Raw genomic sequence first — 16,858 nt, forward strand, 5'->3', positions numbered from 1 at the left:
GTCTCTAGTTTTCAGAAATGCACAGGTTTGGTAGGTTTCCCTAGGTGCCGGCTGAGCTAGAGGCCAAAATCGACAGGTAGGCACTTCGCAAAAAACACCTCTGTTTTCTTCCAAAATTTTGGATGTGTCCATGTTGCGCTTTGGGGTGTTTCCTGTCGCCGGCGCTAGGCCTACCCCATGCAAGTGAGGTATCATTGTTATCGGGAGACCTGGGGGGAACGCTGGGTGGAAGGAAATTTGTGGCTCCTCTGAGATTCCAGAACTTTCTGCCACCGAAATGTGGGGAACATGTGGTTTTTTTTCGCCAAATTTTGAGGTTTGCAAAGGATTCTGGGTAACAGAGCCTGGTCCGAGCCCTGCAAGCCACCCCTCCTTGGATTCCCCTAGGTCTCTAGTTTTCAGAAATGCACAGGTTTGGTAGGTTTCCCTAGGTGCCGGCTGAGCTAGAGGCCAAAATCTACAGGTAGGCACTTTGCAAAAAACACCTCTGTTTTCTTCAAAAATTTTGGATGTGTCCACGTTGCGCTTTGGGGTGTTTCCTGTCGCCGGCGCTAGGCCTACCCACGCAAGTGAGGTATCATTTTTATCGGGAGACTTGGGGGAACGCTGGGTGGAAGGAAATTTGTGGCTCCTCTCACATTCCAGATCCTTCTGCCACAGAAATGTGAGGAACATTTGTTTTTTTAGCCAAATTTTGAGGTTTGCAAAGGATTCTGGGTAACAGAACCTGGTCCGAGCCCCGCAAGTCACCCCTCCTTGGATTCCCCTAGGTCTCTAGTTTTCAGAAATGCACAGGTTTGGTAGGTTTCCCTAGATGCCGGCTGAGCTAGAGGCCAAAATCTACAGGTAGGCACTTCGCAAAAAACACCTCTGTTTTCTTCCAAAATTTTGGATGTGTCCACGTTGCGCTTTGGGGTGTTTCCTGTCGCCGGCGCTAGGCCTACCCACGCAAGTGAGGTATCATTTTTATCGGGAGGACTTGGGGGAACGCTGGGTGGAAGGAAATTTGTGGCTCCTCTCAGATTTCAGAACTTTCTGCCACAGAAATGTGAGGAACATGTGTTTTTTTAGCCAAATTTTGAGGTTTGCAAAGGATTCTGGGTAACAGAACCTCGTCCGAGCCCCGCAAGTCACCCCATCTTGGATTCCCCCTTGGTCTCTAGTTTTCAGAAATGCACAGGATTGGTAGGTTTCCCTAGGTGCCGGCTGAGCTAGAGGCCAAAATCTACAGGTAGGCACTTCGCAAAAAACACCTCTGTTTTCTTCCAAAATTTTGGACGTGTCCACGTTGCGCTTTGCGGTGTTTCCTGTCGCCGGCGCTAGGCCTACCCACGCAAGTGAGGTATCATATTTATCGGGAGACTTGGGGGAACGCTGGGTGGAAGGAAATTTGTGGCTCCTCTCCGATTCCAGAACTTTCTGCCACAGAAATGTGAGGAACATGTGTTTTTTTAGCCAAATTTTGAGGTTTGCAAAGGATTCTGGGTAACAGAACCTGTCCGAGCCCCGCAAGTCACCCCTCCTTGGATTCCCCTAGGTCTCTAGTTTTCAGAAATGCACAGGTTTGGTAGGTTTCCCTAGGTGCCGGCTGAGCTAGAGGCCAAAATCTACAGGTAGGCACTTCGCAAAAAACACCTCTGTTTTCTTCCAAAATTTTGGACGTGTCCACGTTGCGCTTTGGGGTGTTTCCTGTCGCCGGCGCTAGGCCTACTCAAGCAAGTGAGGTATCATTTTTATCGGGAGACTTGGGGGAACGCTGGGTGGAAGGAAATTTGTGGCTCCTCTGAGATTCCAGAACTTTCTGCCACCGAAATGTGAGGAACATGTGTTTTTTTTCCCCAAATTTTGAGGTTTGCAAAGGATTCTGGGTAACAGAGCCTGGTCCGAGCCCCACAAGTCACCCCTCCTTGGATTCCCCTAGGTCTCTAGTTTTCAGAAATGCACAGGTTTGGTAGGTTTCCCTAGGTGCCCGGCTGAGCTAGAGGCCAAAATCTACAGGTAGGCACTTCGCAAAAAACGCCTCTGATTTCTTCCAAAATTTTGGATGTGTCCACGTTGCGCTTTGGGGCGTTTCCTGTCGCTGGCACTAGGCCTACCCACGCATGTGAGGTATCATTTTTATCGGGAGACTAGGGGGAACGCTGGGTGGAAGGAAATTTGTGGCTCCTCTCAGATTCCAGAACTTTCTGCCACAGAAATGTGAGGAACATGTGTTTTTTTAGCCAAATTTTGAGGTTGCAAAGGATTCTGGGTAACAGAACCTGGTCCGAGCCCTGCAAGCCACCCCTCCTTGGATTCCCCTAGGTCTCTAGTTTTCAGAAATGCACAGGTTTGGTAGGTTTCCCTAGGTGCCGGCTGAGCTAGAGGCCAAAATCTACAGGTAGGCACTTTGCAAAAAACACCTCTGTTTTCTTCCAAAATTTTGGACGTGTCCACATTGCGCTTTGGGGTGTTTCCTGTCGCCGGCGCTAGGCCTACCCACGCAAGTGAGGTATCATTTTTATCGGGAGACTTGGGGGAACGCTGGGTGGAAGGAAATCTGTGGCTCCTCTCAGATTCCAGAACTTTCTGCCACAGAAATGTGAGGAACATGTGTTTTTTTAGCAAAATTTTGAGGTTTGCAAAGGATTCTGGGTAACAGAACCTGGTCCGAGCCCCGCAAGTCACCCCATCTTGGATTCCCCTTGTTCTCTAGTTTTCAGAAATGCACAGGATTGGTATGTTTCCCTAGGTGACGGCTGAGCTAGAGGCCAAAATCTACAGGTAGGCACTTCGCAAAAAACACCTCTGTTTTCTTCCAAAAATTTGGCTGTGTCCACTTTGCGCTTTGGGGTGTTTCCTGTCGCCGGCGCTAGGCCTACCCACGCAAGTGAGGTATAATTTTTATCGGGAGACTTGGGGGAACGCTGGGTGGAAGGAAATTTGTGGCTCCTCTCAGATTCCAGAACTTTCTGCCACAGAAATGTGAGGAACATGTGTTTTTTTAGCCAAATTTTGAGGTTTGCAAAGGATTCTGGGTAACAGAACCTGGTCCGAGCCCCACAAGTCACCCCCTCCTTGGATTCCCCTAGGTCTCTAGTTTTCAGAGATGCACAGGTTTGGTAGGTTTCCCTAGGTGCCGGCGGAGCTAGAGGCCAAAATCTACAGGTAGGCACTTCACAAAAAAACACCTCTGTTTTCTTCCAAAATTTTGGATGTGTCCACGTTACGCTTTGGGGTGTTTCCTGTCGCGGGGCGCTAGGCCTACCCACACAAGTGAGGTATCATTTTTATCGGGAGACTTGGGGAACGCTGGGTGGAAGGAAATTTGTGGCTCCTCTCAGATTACAGAACTTTCTGCCACAGAAATGTGAGGAACATGTGTTTTTTTAGCCAAATTTTGAGGTTTGCAAAGGATTCTGGGTAACAGAGCCTGGTCCGAGCCCTGCAAGTCACCCCTCCTTGGATTCCCCTAGGTCTCTAGTTTTCAGAAATGCACTGGTTTGGTCGGGTTTCCTAGGTGCCGGCTGAGCTAAAGGCCAAAATCTACAGGTAGGCACTTCACAAAAAAACACCTCTGTTTTCTTCCAAAATTGTGGATGTGTCCACGTTGCGCTTTTGGGGCGTTTCCTGTCGCGGGCGCTAGGCCTACCCACACAAGTGAGGTATCTTTTTTATCGGGAGACTTGGGGGAACGCTGGGTGGAAGGAAATGTGTGGCTCCTCTCAGATTCCAGAACTTTCTGCCACAGAAATGTGAGGAACATGTGTTTTTTTAGCCAAATTTTGAGGTTTGCAAAGGATTCTGGGTAAGAGAACCTGGTCCGAGCCCCGCAAGTCACCCCCTCCTTGGATTCCCCTAGGTCTCTAGTTTTCAGAAATGCACAGGTTTGGTAGGTTTCCCTAGATGCCGGCTGAGCTAGAGACCAAAATCTACAGGTAGGCACTTCGCAAAAAACACCTCTGTTTTCTTCCAAAATTTTGGATGTGTCCCACGTTGCGCTTTGGGGTGTTTCCTGTCGCCGGCGCTAGGCCTACCCACGCAAGTGAGGTATCATTTTTATCGGGAGACTTGGGGGAACGCTGGGTGGAAGGAAATTTGTGGCTCCTCTCAGATTTCAGAACTTTCTGCCACAGAAATGTGAGGAACATGTGTTTTTTTAGCCAAATTTTGAGGTTTGCAAAGGGATTCTGGGTAACAGAACCTGGTCCGAGCCCCGCAAGTCACCCCATCTTGGATTCCCCCTTGGTCTCTAGTTTTCAGAAATGCACAGGATTGGTATGTTTCCCTAGGTGACGGCTGAGCTAGAGGGCCAAAATCTACAGGTAGGCACTTCGCAAAAAACACCTCTGTTTTCTTCCAAAATTTTGGACGTGTCCACGTTGGCGCTTTGGGGTGTTTCCTGTCGCCGGCGCTAGGCCTACCCACGCAAGTGAGGTATCATATTTATCGGGAGACTTGGGGGAACGCTGGGTGGAAGGAAATTTGTGGCTCCTCTCCGATTCCAGAACTTTCTGGCCACAGAAATGTGAGGAACATGTGTTTTAGCCAAATTTTGAGGTTTGCAAAGGATTCTGGGTAACAGAACCTGGTCCGAGCCCTGAAAGTCACCCCTCCTTGGATTCCCCTAGGTCTCTAGTTTTCAGAAATGCACAGGTTTGGTAGGTTTCCCTAGGTGCCGGCTGAGCTAGAGGCCAAAATCTACAGGTAGGCACTTCGCAAAAAACACCTCTGTTTTCTTCCAAAATTTTGGACGTGTCCACGTTGCGCTTTGGGGTGTTTCCTGTCACCGGCGCTAGGCCTACTCAAGCAAGTGAGGTATCATTTTTATCGGGAGACTTGGGGGAACGCTGGGTGGAAGGAAATTTGTTTCTCCTCTCAGATTCCAGAACTTTCTGCCACAGAAATGTGAGGAACATGTGTTTTTTTTAGCCAAATTTTGAGGTTTGCAAAGGATTCTGGGTCACAGAACCTGGTCCGAGCCCCGCAAGTCACCCCATCTTGGATTCCCCTAGGTCTCTAGTTTTCAGAAATGCACAGGTTTGGTAGGTTTCCCTAGGTGCCGGCTGAGCTAGAGGCCAAAATCGACAGGTAGGCACTTTGCAAAAAACACCTCTGTTTTCTTCCAAAATTTTGGATGTGTCCATGTTGCGCTTTGGGGTGTTTCCTGTCGCCGGCGCTAGGCCTACCCATGCAAGTGAGGTATCATTGTTATCGGGAGACCTGGGGGAACGCTGGGTGGAAGGAAATTTGTGGCTCCTCTGAGATTCCAGAACTTTCTGCCACCGAAATGTGAGGAACATGTGGTTTTTTTTCGCCAAATTTTGAGGTTTGCAAAGGATTCTGGGTAACAGAGCCTGGTCCGAGCCCTGCAAGCCACCCCTCCTTGGATTCCCCTAGGTCTCTAGTTTTCAGAAATGCACAGGTTTGGTAGGTTTCCCTAGGTGCCGGCTGAGCTAGAGGCCAAAATCTACAGGTAGGCACTTCGCAAAAAACACCTCTGTTTTCTTCCAAAATTTTGGATGTGTCCACGTTGCGCTTTGGGGTGTTTCCTGTCGCCGGCGCTAGGCCTACCCACGCAAGTGAGGTATCATTTTTATCGGGAGACTTGGGGGAACGCTGGGTGGAAGGAAATTTGTGGCTCCTCTCACATTCCAGAACTTTCTGCCACAGAAATGTGAGGAACATGTGTTTTTTTAGCCAAATTTTGAGGTTTGCAAAGGATTCTGGGTAACAGAACCTGGTCCGAGCCCCGCAAGTCACCCCATCTTGGATTCCCCTAGGTCTCTAGTTTTCAGAAATGCACAGGTTTGGTAGGTTTCCCTAGGTGCCCGGCTGAGCTAGAGGCCAAAATCTACAGGTAGGCACTTCGCAAAAAACACCTCTGTTTTCTTCCAAATTTTTGGACGTGTCCACGTTGCGCTTTGGGGTGTTTCCTGTCGCGGGCGCTAGGCCTACCCACGCAAGTGAGGTATCATTTTTATCGGGAGACTTGGGGGAACGCTGGGTGGAAGGAAATGTGTGGCTCCTCTCAGATTCCAGAACTTTCTGCCACAGAAATGTGAGGAACATGTGTTTTTTTTAGCCAAATTTTGAGGTTTGCAAAGGATTCTGGGTAACAGAACCTGGTCCGAGCCCCGCAAGTCACCCCTCCTTGGATTCCCCTAGGTCTCTAGTTTTCAGAAATGCACAGGTTTGGTAGGTTTCCCTAGATGCCGGCTGAGCTAGAGGCCAAAATCTACAGGTAGGCACTTCGCAAAAAACACCTCTGTTTTCTTCCAAAATTTTGGATGTGTCCACGTTGCGCTTTGGGGTGTTTCCTGTCGCCGGCGCTAGGCCTACCCACGCAAGTGAGGTATCATTTTTATCGGGAGACTTGGGGGAAACGCTGGGTGGAAGGAAATTTGTGGCTCCTCTCAGATTTCAGAACTTTCTGCCACAGAAATGTGAGGAACATGTGTTTTTTTAGCCAAATTTTGAGGTTTGCAAAGGATTCTGGGTAACAGAACCTGGTCCGAGCCCCGCAAGTCACCCCATCTTGGATTCCCCTTGGTCTCTAGTTTTCAGAAATGCACAGGATCGGTATGTTTCCCTAGGTGCCGGGCTGAGCTAGAGGCCAAAATCTACAGGTAGGCACTTCGCAAAAAACACCTCTGTTGTCTTCCAAAATTTTGGACGTGTCCACGTTGCGCTTTGGGGTGTTTCCTGTCGCCGGCGCTAGGCCTACCCACGCAAGTGAGGTATCATATTTATCGGGAGACTTGGGGGAACGCTGGGTGGAAGGAAATTTGTGGCTCCTCTCCGATTCCAGAACTTTCTGCCACAGAAATGTGAGGAACATGTGTTTTTTTAGCCAAATTTTGAGGTTTGCAAAGGATTCTGGGTAACAGAACCTGGTCCGAGCCCCGCAAGTCACCCCATCTTGGATTCCCCTAGGTCTCTAGTTTTCAGAAATGCACAGGTTTGGTAGGTTTCCCTGGGTGCCGGCTGAGCTAGAGGCCAAAATCTACAGGTAGGCACTTCGCAAAAAACACCTCTGTTTTCTTCCAAAATTTTGGATGTGTCCACGTTGCGCTTTGGGGTGTTTCCTGTCGCCGGCGCTAGGCCTACCCACGCAAGTGAGGTATCATTTTTATCGGGAGACTTGGGGGAACGCTGGGTGGAAGGAAATTTGTGGCTCCTCTCAGATTCCAGAACTTTCTGCCACAGAAATGTGAGGAACATGTGTTTTTTTAGCCAAATTTTGAGGTTTGCAAAGGATTCTGGGTAACAGAACCTGGTCCGAGCCCCGCAAGTCACCCCATCTTGGATTCCCCTAGGTCTCTAGTTTTTCAGAAATGCACAGGTTTGGTAGGTTTCCCTAGGTGCCGGCTGAGCTAGAGGCCAAAATCTACAGGTAGGCACTTCGCAAAAAACACCTCTGTTTTCTTCCAAATTTTTGGACGTGTCCCACGTTGCGCTTTGGGGTGTTTCCTGTCGCGGGCGCTAGGCCTACCCACGCAAGTGAGGTATCATTTTTATCGGGGAGACTTGGGGGAACGCTGGGTGGAAGGAAATGTGTGGCTCCTCTCAGATTCCAGAACTTTCTGCCACAGAAATGTGAGGAACATGTGTTTTTTTAGCCAAATTTTGAGGTTTGCAAAGGATTCTGGGTAACAGAACCTGGTCCGATCCCCGCAAGTCACCCCTCCTTGGATTCCCCTAGGTCTCTAGTTTTCAGAAATGAACAGGTTTGGTAGGTTTCCCAAGGTGCCGGGCTGAGCTACAGGCCAAAATCCACAGGTAGGCACTGTTTTTCTTTCAAAAAATGGGATGTGTCCACGTTGCGCTTTGGGACGTTTCCTGTCGCGGGCGCTAGGGCCTACCCACACAAGTGAGGTATCATTTTTATCGGAGGCTTGGGGGGAACGCTGGGTGGCAGGAAATTTGTGGCTCCTCTCAGATTCCAGAACTTTCTGCCACAGAAATGTGAGGGAACATGTGTTTTTTTTGCCAGATTTTGAGGTTTGCAAAGGATTCTGGGTAACAGAACCTGGTCTGAGCCCCGCAAGTCACCCCTCCTTGATTCCCCTAGGTCTCTAGCTTTCAGAAATGCACAGGTTTGGTAGGTTTCCCTAGGTGCCGGCTGAGCTAGAGGCCAAAATCTACAGGTAGGCACTTCGCAAAAAACACCTCTGTTTTCTTCAAAAATTTTGGACGTGTCCCACGTTGCGCTTTGGGGTGTTTCCTGTCGCCGGCGCTAGGCCTACCCACGCAAGTGAGGTATCATTTTTATCGGGAGACTTGGGGGAACGCTGGGTGGAAGGAAATTTGTGCTCCTCTCAGATTCCAGAACTTTCTGCCACAGAAATGTGAGGAACATGTGTTTTTTTTAGCCAAATTTTGAGGTTTGCAAAGGATTCTGGGTAACAGAACCTGGTCCGAGCCCCGCAAGTCACCCCATCTTGGATTCCCCTAGGTCTCTAGTTTTCAGAAATGCACAGGTTTGGTAGGTTTCCCTGGGTGCCGGCTGAGCTAGAGGCCAAAATCTACAGGTAGGCACTTCGCAAAAAAACACCTCTGTTTTCTTCCAAAATTTTGGATGTGTCCACGTTGCGCTTTGGGGTGTTTCCTGTCGCCGGCGCTAGGCCTACCCACGCAAGTGAGGTATCATTTTTATCGGGAGACTTGGGGGAACGCTGGGTGGAAGGAAATTTGTGGCTCCTCTCAGATTCCAGAACTTTCTGCCACAGAAATGTGAGGAACATGTGTTTTTTTAGCCAAATTTTGAGGTTTGCAAAGGATTCTGGGGTAACAGAACCTGGTCCGAGCCCCGCAAGTCACCCCCATCTTGGATTCCCCTAGGCCTCTAGTTTTCAGAAATGCACAGGTTTGGTAGGTTTCCCTAGGTGCCGGCTGAGCTAGAGGCCAAAATCTACAGGTAGGCACTTCGCAAAAAACACCTCTGTTTTCTTCCAAATTTTTGGACGTGTCCACGTTGCGCTTTGGGGTGTTTCCTGTCGCGGGCGCTAGGCCTACCCACGCAAGTGAGGTATCATTTTTATCGGGGAGACTTGGGGGAACCGCTGGGTGGAAGGAAATGTGTGGCTCCTCTCCGATTCCAGAACTTTCTGCCACAGAAATGTGAGGAACATGTGTTTTTTTTAGCCAAATTTTGAGGTTTGCAAAGGATTCTGGGTAACAGAACCTGGTCCGAGCCCCGCAAGTCACCCCTCCTTGGATTCCCCTAGGTCTCTAGTTTTCAGAAATGCACAGGTTTGGTAGGTTTCCCTAGATGCCGGCTGAGCTAGAGGCCAAAATCTACAGGTAGGCACTTCGCAAAAAACACCTCTGTTTTCTTCCAAAATTTTGGATGTGTCCACGTTGCGCTTTGGGGTGTTTCCTGTCGCCGGCGCTAGGCCTACCCACGCAAGTGAGGTATCATTTTTATCGGGAGACTTGGGGGAACGCTGGGTGGAAGGAAATGTGTGGCTCCTCTCCGATTCCAGAACTTTCTGCCACAGAAATGTGAGGAACATGTGTTTTTTTAGCCAAATTTTGAGGTTTGCAAAGGATTCTGGGTAACAGAACCTGGTCCGAGCCCCGCAAGTCACCCCTCCTTGGATTCCCCTAGGTCTCTAGTTTTCAGAAATGCACAGGTTTGGTAGGTTTCCCTAGATGCCGGCTAAGCTAGAGGCCAAAATCTACAGGTAGGCACTTCGCAAAAAACACCTCTGTTTTCTTCCAAAATTTTGGATGTGTCCACGTTGCGCTTTGGGGTGTTTCCTGTCGCCGGCGCTAGGCCTACCCACGCAAGTGAGGTATCATTTTTATCGGGAGACTTGGGGGAACGCTGGGTGGAAGGAAATTTGTGTCTCCTCTCAGATTTCAGAACTTTCTGCCACAGAAATGTGAGGAACATGTGTTTTTTTAGCCAAATTTTGAGGTTTGCAAAGGATTCTGGGTAACAGAACCTGGTCCGAGCCCCGCAAGTCACCCCATCTTGGATTCCCCTTGGTCTCTAGTTTTCAGAAATGCACAGGATTGGTAGGTTTCCCTAGGTGCCGGCTGAGCTAGAGGCCAAAATCTACAGGTAGGCACTTCGCAAAAAACACCTCTGTTTTCTTCCAAAATTTTGGACGTGTCCACGTTACGCTTTGGGGTGTTTCCTGTCGCCGGCGCTAGGCCTACCCACGCAAGTGAGGTATCATATTTATCGGGAGACTTGGGGGAACGCTGGGTGGAAGGAAATTTGTGGCTCCTCTCCGATTCCAGAACTTTCTGCCACAGAAATGTGAGGAACATGTGTTTTTTTAGCCAAATTTTGAGGTTTGCAAAGGATTCTGGGTAACAGAACCTGGTCCGAGCCCCGCAAGTCACCCCTCCTTGGATTCCCCTAGGTCTCTAGTTTTCAGAAATGCACAGGTTTGGTAGGTTTCCCTAGGTGCCGGCTGAGCTAGAGGCCAAAATCTACAGGTAGGCACTTCGCAAAAAACACCTCTGTTTTCTTCCAAAATTTTGGACGTGTCCACGTTGCGCTTTGGGGTGTTTCCTGTCGCCGGCGCTAGGCCTACTCAAGCAAGTGAGGTATCATTTTTATCGGGAGACTTGGGGGAACACTGGGTGGAAGGAAATTTGTTTCTCCTCTCCGATTCCTGAACTTTCTGCCACAGAAATGTGAGGAACATGTGTTTTTTTAGCCAAATTTTGAGGTTTGCAAAGGATTCTGGGTCACAGAACCTGGTCCGAGCCCCGCAAGTCACCCCATCTTGGATTCCCCTAGGTCTCTAGTTTTCAGAAATGCACAGGTTTGGTAGGTTTCCCTAGGTGCCGGCTGAGCTAGAGGCCAAAATCGACAGGTAGGCACTTCGCAAAAAACACCTCTGTTTTCTTCCAAAATTTTGGATGTGTCCATGTTGCGCTTTGGGGTGTTTCCTGTCGCCGGCGCTAGGCCTACCCATGCAAGTGAGGTATCATTGTTATCGGAAGACCTGGGGGAACGCTGGGTGGAAGGAAATTTGTGGCTCCTCTGAGATTCCAGAACTTTCTGCCACCGAAATGTGAGGAACATGTGTTTTTTTTTCGCCAAATTTTGAGGTTTGCAAAGGATTCTGGGTAACAGAGCCTGGTCCGAGCCCTGCAAGCCACCCCTCCTTGGTTTCCCCTAGGTCTCTAGTTTTCAGAAATGCACAGGTTTGGTAGGTTTCCCTAGGTGCCGGCTGAGCTAGAGGCCAAAATCTACAGGTAGGCACTTCGCAAAAAACACCTCTGTTTTCTTCCAAAATTTTGGATGTGTCCACGTTGCGCTTTGGGGTGTTTCCTGTCGCCGGCGCTAGGCCTACCCACGGAAGTGAGGTATCATTTTTATCGGGAGACTTGGGGGAACGCTGGGTGGAAGGAAATTTGTGGCTCCTCTCACATTCCAGAACTTTCTGCCACAGAAATGTGAGGAACATGTGTTTTTTTAGCCAAATTTTGAGGTTTGCAAAGGATTCTGGGTAACAGAACCTGGTCCGAGCCCCGCAAGTCACCCCATCTTGGATTCCCCTAGGTCTCTAGTTTTCAGAAATGCACAGGTTTGGTAGGTTTCCCTAGGTGCCGGCTGAGCTAGAGGCCAAAATCTACAGGTAGGCACTTCGCAAAAAACACCTCTGTTTTCTTCCAAATTTTTGGACGTGTCCACGTTGCGCTTTGGGGTGTTTCCTGTCGCGGGCGCTAGGCCTACCCACGCAAGTGAGGTATCATTTTTATCGGGAGACTTGGGGGAACGCTGGGTGGAAGGAAATGTGTGGCTCCTCTCGGATTCCAGAACTTTCTGCCACAGAAATGTGAGGAACATGTGTTTTTTTAGCCAAATTTTGAGGTTTGCAAAGGATTCTGGGTAACAGAACCTGGTCCGAGCCCCGCAAGTCACCCCTCCTTGGATTCCCCTAGGTCTCTAGTTTTCAGAAATGCACAGGTTTGTTAGGTTTCCCTAGATGCCGGCTGAGCTAGAGGCCAAAATCTACAGGTAGGCACTTCGCAAAAAACACCTCTGTTTTCTTCCAAAATTTTGGATGTGTCCACGTTGCGCTTTGGGGTGTTTCCTGTCGCCGGCGCTAGGCCTACCCACGCAAGTGAGGTATCATTTTTATCGGGAGACTTGGGGGAACGCTGGGTGGAAGGAAATTTGTGGCTCCTCTCAGATTTCAGAACTTTCTGCCACAGAAATGTGAGGAACTTGTGTTTTTTTAGCCAAATTTTGAGGTTTGCAAAGGATTCTGGGTAACAGAACCTGGTCCGAGCCCCGCAAGTCACCCCATCTTGGATTCCCCTTGGTCTCTAGTTTTCAGAAATGCACAGGATTGGTATGTTTCCCTAGGTGACGGCTGAGCTAGAGGCCAAAATCTACAGGTAGGCACTTCGCAAAAAACACCTCTGTTTTCTTCCAAAATTTTGGACGTGTCCACGTTGCGCTTTGGGGTGTTTCCTGTCGCCGGCGCTAGGCCTACCCACGCAAGTGAGGTATCATATTTATCGGGAGACTTGGGGGAACGCTGGGTGGAAGGAAATTTGTGGCTCCTCTCCGATTCCAGAACTTTCTGCCACAGAAATGTGAGGAACATGTGTTTTTTTAGCCAAATTTTGAGGTTTGCAAAGGATTCTGGGTAACAGAACCTGGTCCGAGCCCTGCAAGTCACCCCTCCTTGGATTCCCCTAGGTCTCTAGTTTTCAGAAATGCACAGGTTTGGTAGGTTTCCCTAGGTGCCGGCTGAGCTAGAGGCCAAAATCTACAGGTAGGCACTTCGCAAAAAACACCTCTGTTTTCTTCCAAAATTTTGGACGTGTCCACGTTGCGCTTTGGGGTGTTTCCTGTCACCGGCGCTAGGCCTACTCAAGCAAGTGAGGTATCATTTTTATCGGGAGACTTGGGGGAACGCTGGGTGGAAGGAAATTTGTTTCTCCTCTCAGATTCCAGAACTTTCTGCCACAGAAATGTGAGGAACATGTGTTTTTTTAGCCAAATTTTGAGGTTTGCAAAGGATTCTGGGTCACAGAACCTGGTCCGAGCCCCGCAAGTCACCCCATCTTGGATTCCCCTAGGTCTCTAGTTTTCAGAAATGCACAGGTTTGGTAGGTTTCCCTAGGTGCCGGCTGAGCTAGAGGCCAAAATCGACAGGTAGGCACTTCGCAAAAAACACCTCTGTTTTCTTCCAAAATTTTGGATGTGTCCATGTTGCGCTTTGGGGTGTTTCCTGTCGCCGGCGCTAGGCCTACCCATGCAAGTGAGGTATCATTGTTATCGGGAGACCTGGGGGAACGCTGGGTGGAAGGAAATTTGTGGCTCCTCTGAGATTCCAGAACTTTCTGCCACCGAAATGTGGGGAACATGTGGTTTTTTTCGCCAAATTTTGAGGTTTGCAAAGGATTCTGGGTAACAGAGCCTGGTCCGAGCCCTGCAAGCCACCCCTCCTTGGATTCCCCTAGGTCTCTAGTTTTCAGAAATGCACAGGTTTGGTAGGTTTCCCTAGGTGCCGGCTGAGCTAGAGGCCAAAATCTACAGGTAGGCACTTTGCAAAAAACACCTCTGTTTTCTTCAAAAATTTTGGATGTGTCCACGTTGCGCTTTGGGGTGTTTCCTGTCGCCGGCGCTAGGCCTACCCACGCAAGTGAGGTATCATTTTTATCGGGAGACTTGGGGGAACGCTGGGTGGAAGGAAATTTGTGGCTCCTCTCACATTCCAGAACTTTCTGCCACAGAAATGTGAGGAACATTTGTTTTTTTAGCCAAATTTTGAGGTTTGCAAAGGATTCTGGGTAACAGAACCTGGTCCGAGCCCCGCAAGTCACCCCTCCTTGGATTCCCCTAGGTCTCTAGTTTTCAGAAATGCACAGGTTTGGTAGGTTTCCCTAGATGCCGGCTGAGCTAAAGGCCAAAATCTACAGGTAGGCACTTCGCAAAAAACACCTCTGTTTTCTTCCAAAATTTTGGATGTGTCCACGTTGCGCTTTGGGGTGTTTCCTGTCGCCGGCGCTAGGCCTACCCACGCAAGTGAGGTATCATTTTTATCGGGAGACTTGGGGGAACGCTGGGTGGAAGGAAATTTGTGGCTCCTCTCAGATTTCAGAACTTTCTGCCACAGAAATGTGAGGAACATGTGTTTTTTTAGCCAAATTTTGAGGTTTGCAAAGGATTCTGGGTAACAGAACCTCGTCCGAGCCCCGCAAGTCACCCCATCTTGGATTCCCCTTGGTCTCTAGTTTTCAGAAATGCACAGGATTGGTAGGTTTCCCTAGGTGCCGGCTGAGCTAGAGGCCAAAATCTACAGGTAGGCACTTCGCAAAAAACACCTCTGTTTTCTTCCAAAATTTTGGACGTGTCCACGTTGCGCTTTGCGGTGTTTCCTGTTGCCGGCGCTAGGCCTACCCACGCAAGTGAGGTATCATATTTATCGGGAGACTTGGGGGAACGCTGGGTGGAAGGAAATTTGTGGCTCCTCTCCGATTCCAGAACTTTCTGCCACAGAAATGTGAGGAACATGTGTTTTTTTAGCCAAATTTTGAGGTTTGCAAAGGATTCTGGGTAACAGAACCTGGTCCGAGCCCCGCAAGTCACCCCTCCTTGGATTCCCCTAGGTCTCTAGTTTTCAGAAATGCACAGGTTTGGTAGGTTTCCCTAGGTGCCGGCTGAGCTAGAGGCCAAAATCTACAGGTAGGCACTTCGCAAAAAACACCTCTGTTTTCTTCCAAAATTTTGGACGTGTCCACGTTGCGCTTTGGGGTGTTTCCTGTCGCCGGCGCTAGGCCTACTCAAGCAAGTGAGGTATCATTTTTATCGGGAGACTTGGGGGAACGCTGGGTGGAAGGAAATTTGTGGCTCCTCTGAGATTCCAGAACTTTCTGCCACCGAAATGTGAGGAACATGTGTTTTTTTTCCCCAAATTTTGAGGTTTGCAAAGGATTCTGGGTAACAGAGCCTGGTCCGAGCCCCACAAGTCGCCCCTCCTTGGATTCCCCTAGGTCTCTAGTTTTCAGAAATGCACAGGTTTGGTAGGTTTCCCTAGGTGCCGGCTGAGCTAGAGGCCAAAATCTACAGGTAGGCACTTCGCAAAAAACGCCTCTGATTTCTTCCAAAATTTTGGATGTGTCCACGTTGCGCTTTGGGGCGTTTCCTGTCGCTGGCACTAGGCCTACCCACGCATGTGAGGTATCATTTTTATCGGGAGACTAGGGGGAACGCTGGGTGGAAGGAAATTTGTGGCTCCTCTCAGATTCCAGAACTTTCTGCCACAGAAATGTGAGGAACATGTGTTTTTTTAGCCAAATTTTGAGGTTTGCAAAGGATTCTGGGTAACAGAACCTGGTCCGAGCCCTGCAAGTCACCCCTCCTTGGATTCCCCTAGGTCTCTAGTTTTCAGAAATGCACAGGTTTGGTAGGTTTCCCTAGGTGCCGGCTGAGCTAGAGGCCAAAATCTACAGGTAGGCACTTCGCAAAAAACACCTCTGTTTTCTTCCAAAATTTTGGATGTGTCCACGTTGCGCTTTGGGGTGTTTCCTGTCGCCGGCGCTAGGCCTACCCACGCAAGTGAGGTATCATTTTTATCGGGAGACTTGGGGGAACGCTGGGTGGAAGGAAATTTGTGGCTCCTCTCAGATTTCAGAACTTTCTGCCACAGAAATGTGAGGAACATGTGTTTTTTTAGCCAAATTTTGAGGTTTGCAAAGGATTCTGGGTCACAGAACCTGGTCCGAGCCCCGCAAGTCACCCCATCTTGGATTCCCCTAGGTCTCTAGTTTTCAGAAATGCACAGGTTTGGTAGGTTTCCCTAGGTGCCGGCTGAGCTAGAGGCCAAAATCGACAGGTAGGCACTTCGCAAAAAACACCTCTGTTTTCTTCCAAAATTTTGGATGTGTCCATGTTGCGCTTTGGGGTGTTTCCTGTCGCCGGCGCTAGGCCTACCCATGCAAGTGAGGTATCATTGTTATCGGGAGACCTGGGGGAACGCTGGGTGGAAGGAAATTTGTGGCTCCTCTGAGATTCCAGAACTTTCTGCCACCGAAATGTGGGGAACATGTGGTTTTTTTCGCCAAATTTTGAGGTTTGCAAAGGATTCTGGGTAACAGAGCCTGGTCCGAGCCCTGCAAGCCACCCCTCCTTGGATTCCCCTAGGTCTCTAGCTTTCAGAAATGCACAGGTTTGGTAGGTTTCCCTGGGTGCCGGCTGAGCTAGAGGCCAAAATCTACAGGTAGGCACTTTGCAAAAAACACCTCTGTTTTCTTCAAAAATTTTGGATGTGTCCACGTTGCGCTTTGGGGTGTTTCCTGTCGCCGGCGCTAGGCCTACCCACGCAAGTGAGGTATCATTTTTATCGGGAGACTTGGGGGAACGCTGGGTGGAAGGAAATTTGTGGCTCCTCTCACATTCCAGAACTTTCTGCCACAGAAATGTGAGGAACATTTGTTTTTTTAGCCAAATTTTGAGGTTTGCAAAGGATTCTGGGTAACAGAACCTGGTCCGAGCCCCGCAAGTCACCCCTCCTTGGATTCCCCTAGGTCTCTAGTTTTCAGAAATGCACAGGTTTGGTAGGTTTCCCTAGATGCCGGCTGAGCTAGAGGCCAAAATCTACAGGTAGGCACTTCGCAAAAAACACCTCTGTTTTCTTCCAAAATTTTGGACGTGTCCACGTTGCGCTTTGCGGTGTTTCCTGTCGCCGGCGCTAGGCCTACCCACGCAAGTGAGGTATCATATTTATCGGGAGACTTGGGGGAACGCTGGGTGGAAGGAAATTTGTGGCTCCTCTCCGATTCCAGAACTTTCTGCCACAGAAATGTGAGGAACATGTGTTTTTTTAGCCAAATTTTGAGGTTTGCAAAGGATTCTGGGTAACAGAACCTGGTCCGAGCCCCGCAAGTCACCCCT

Source organism: Pleurodeles waltl, chromosome 4_1, assembly GCF_031143425.1.
Source record: "Pleurodeles waltl isolate 20211129_DDA chromosome 4_1, aPleWal1.hap1.20221129, whole genome shotgun sequence".
NCBI classification, from domain to species: Eukaryota; Metazoa; Chordata; class Amphibia; order Caudata; family Salamandridae; genus Pleurodeles; species Pleurodeles waltl.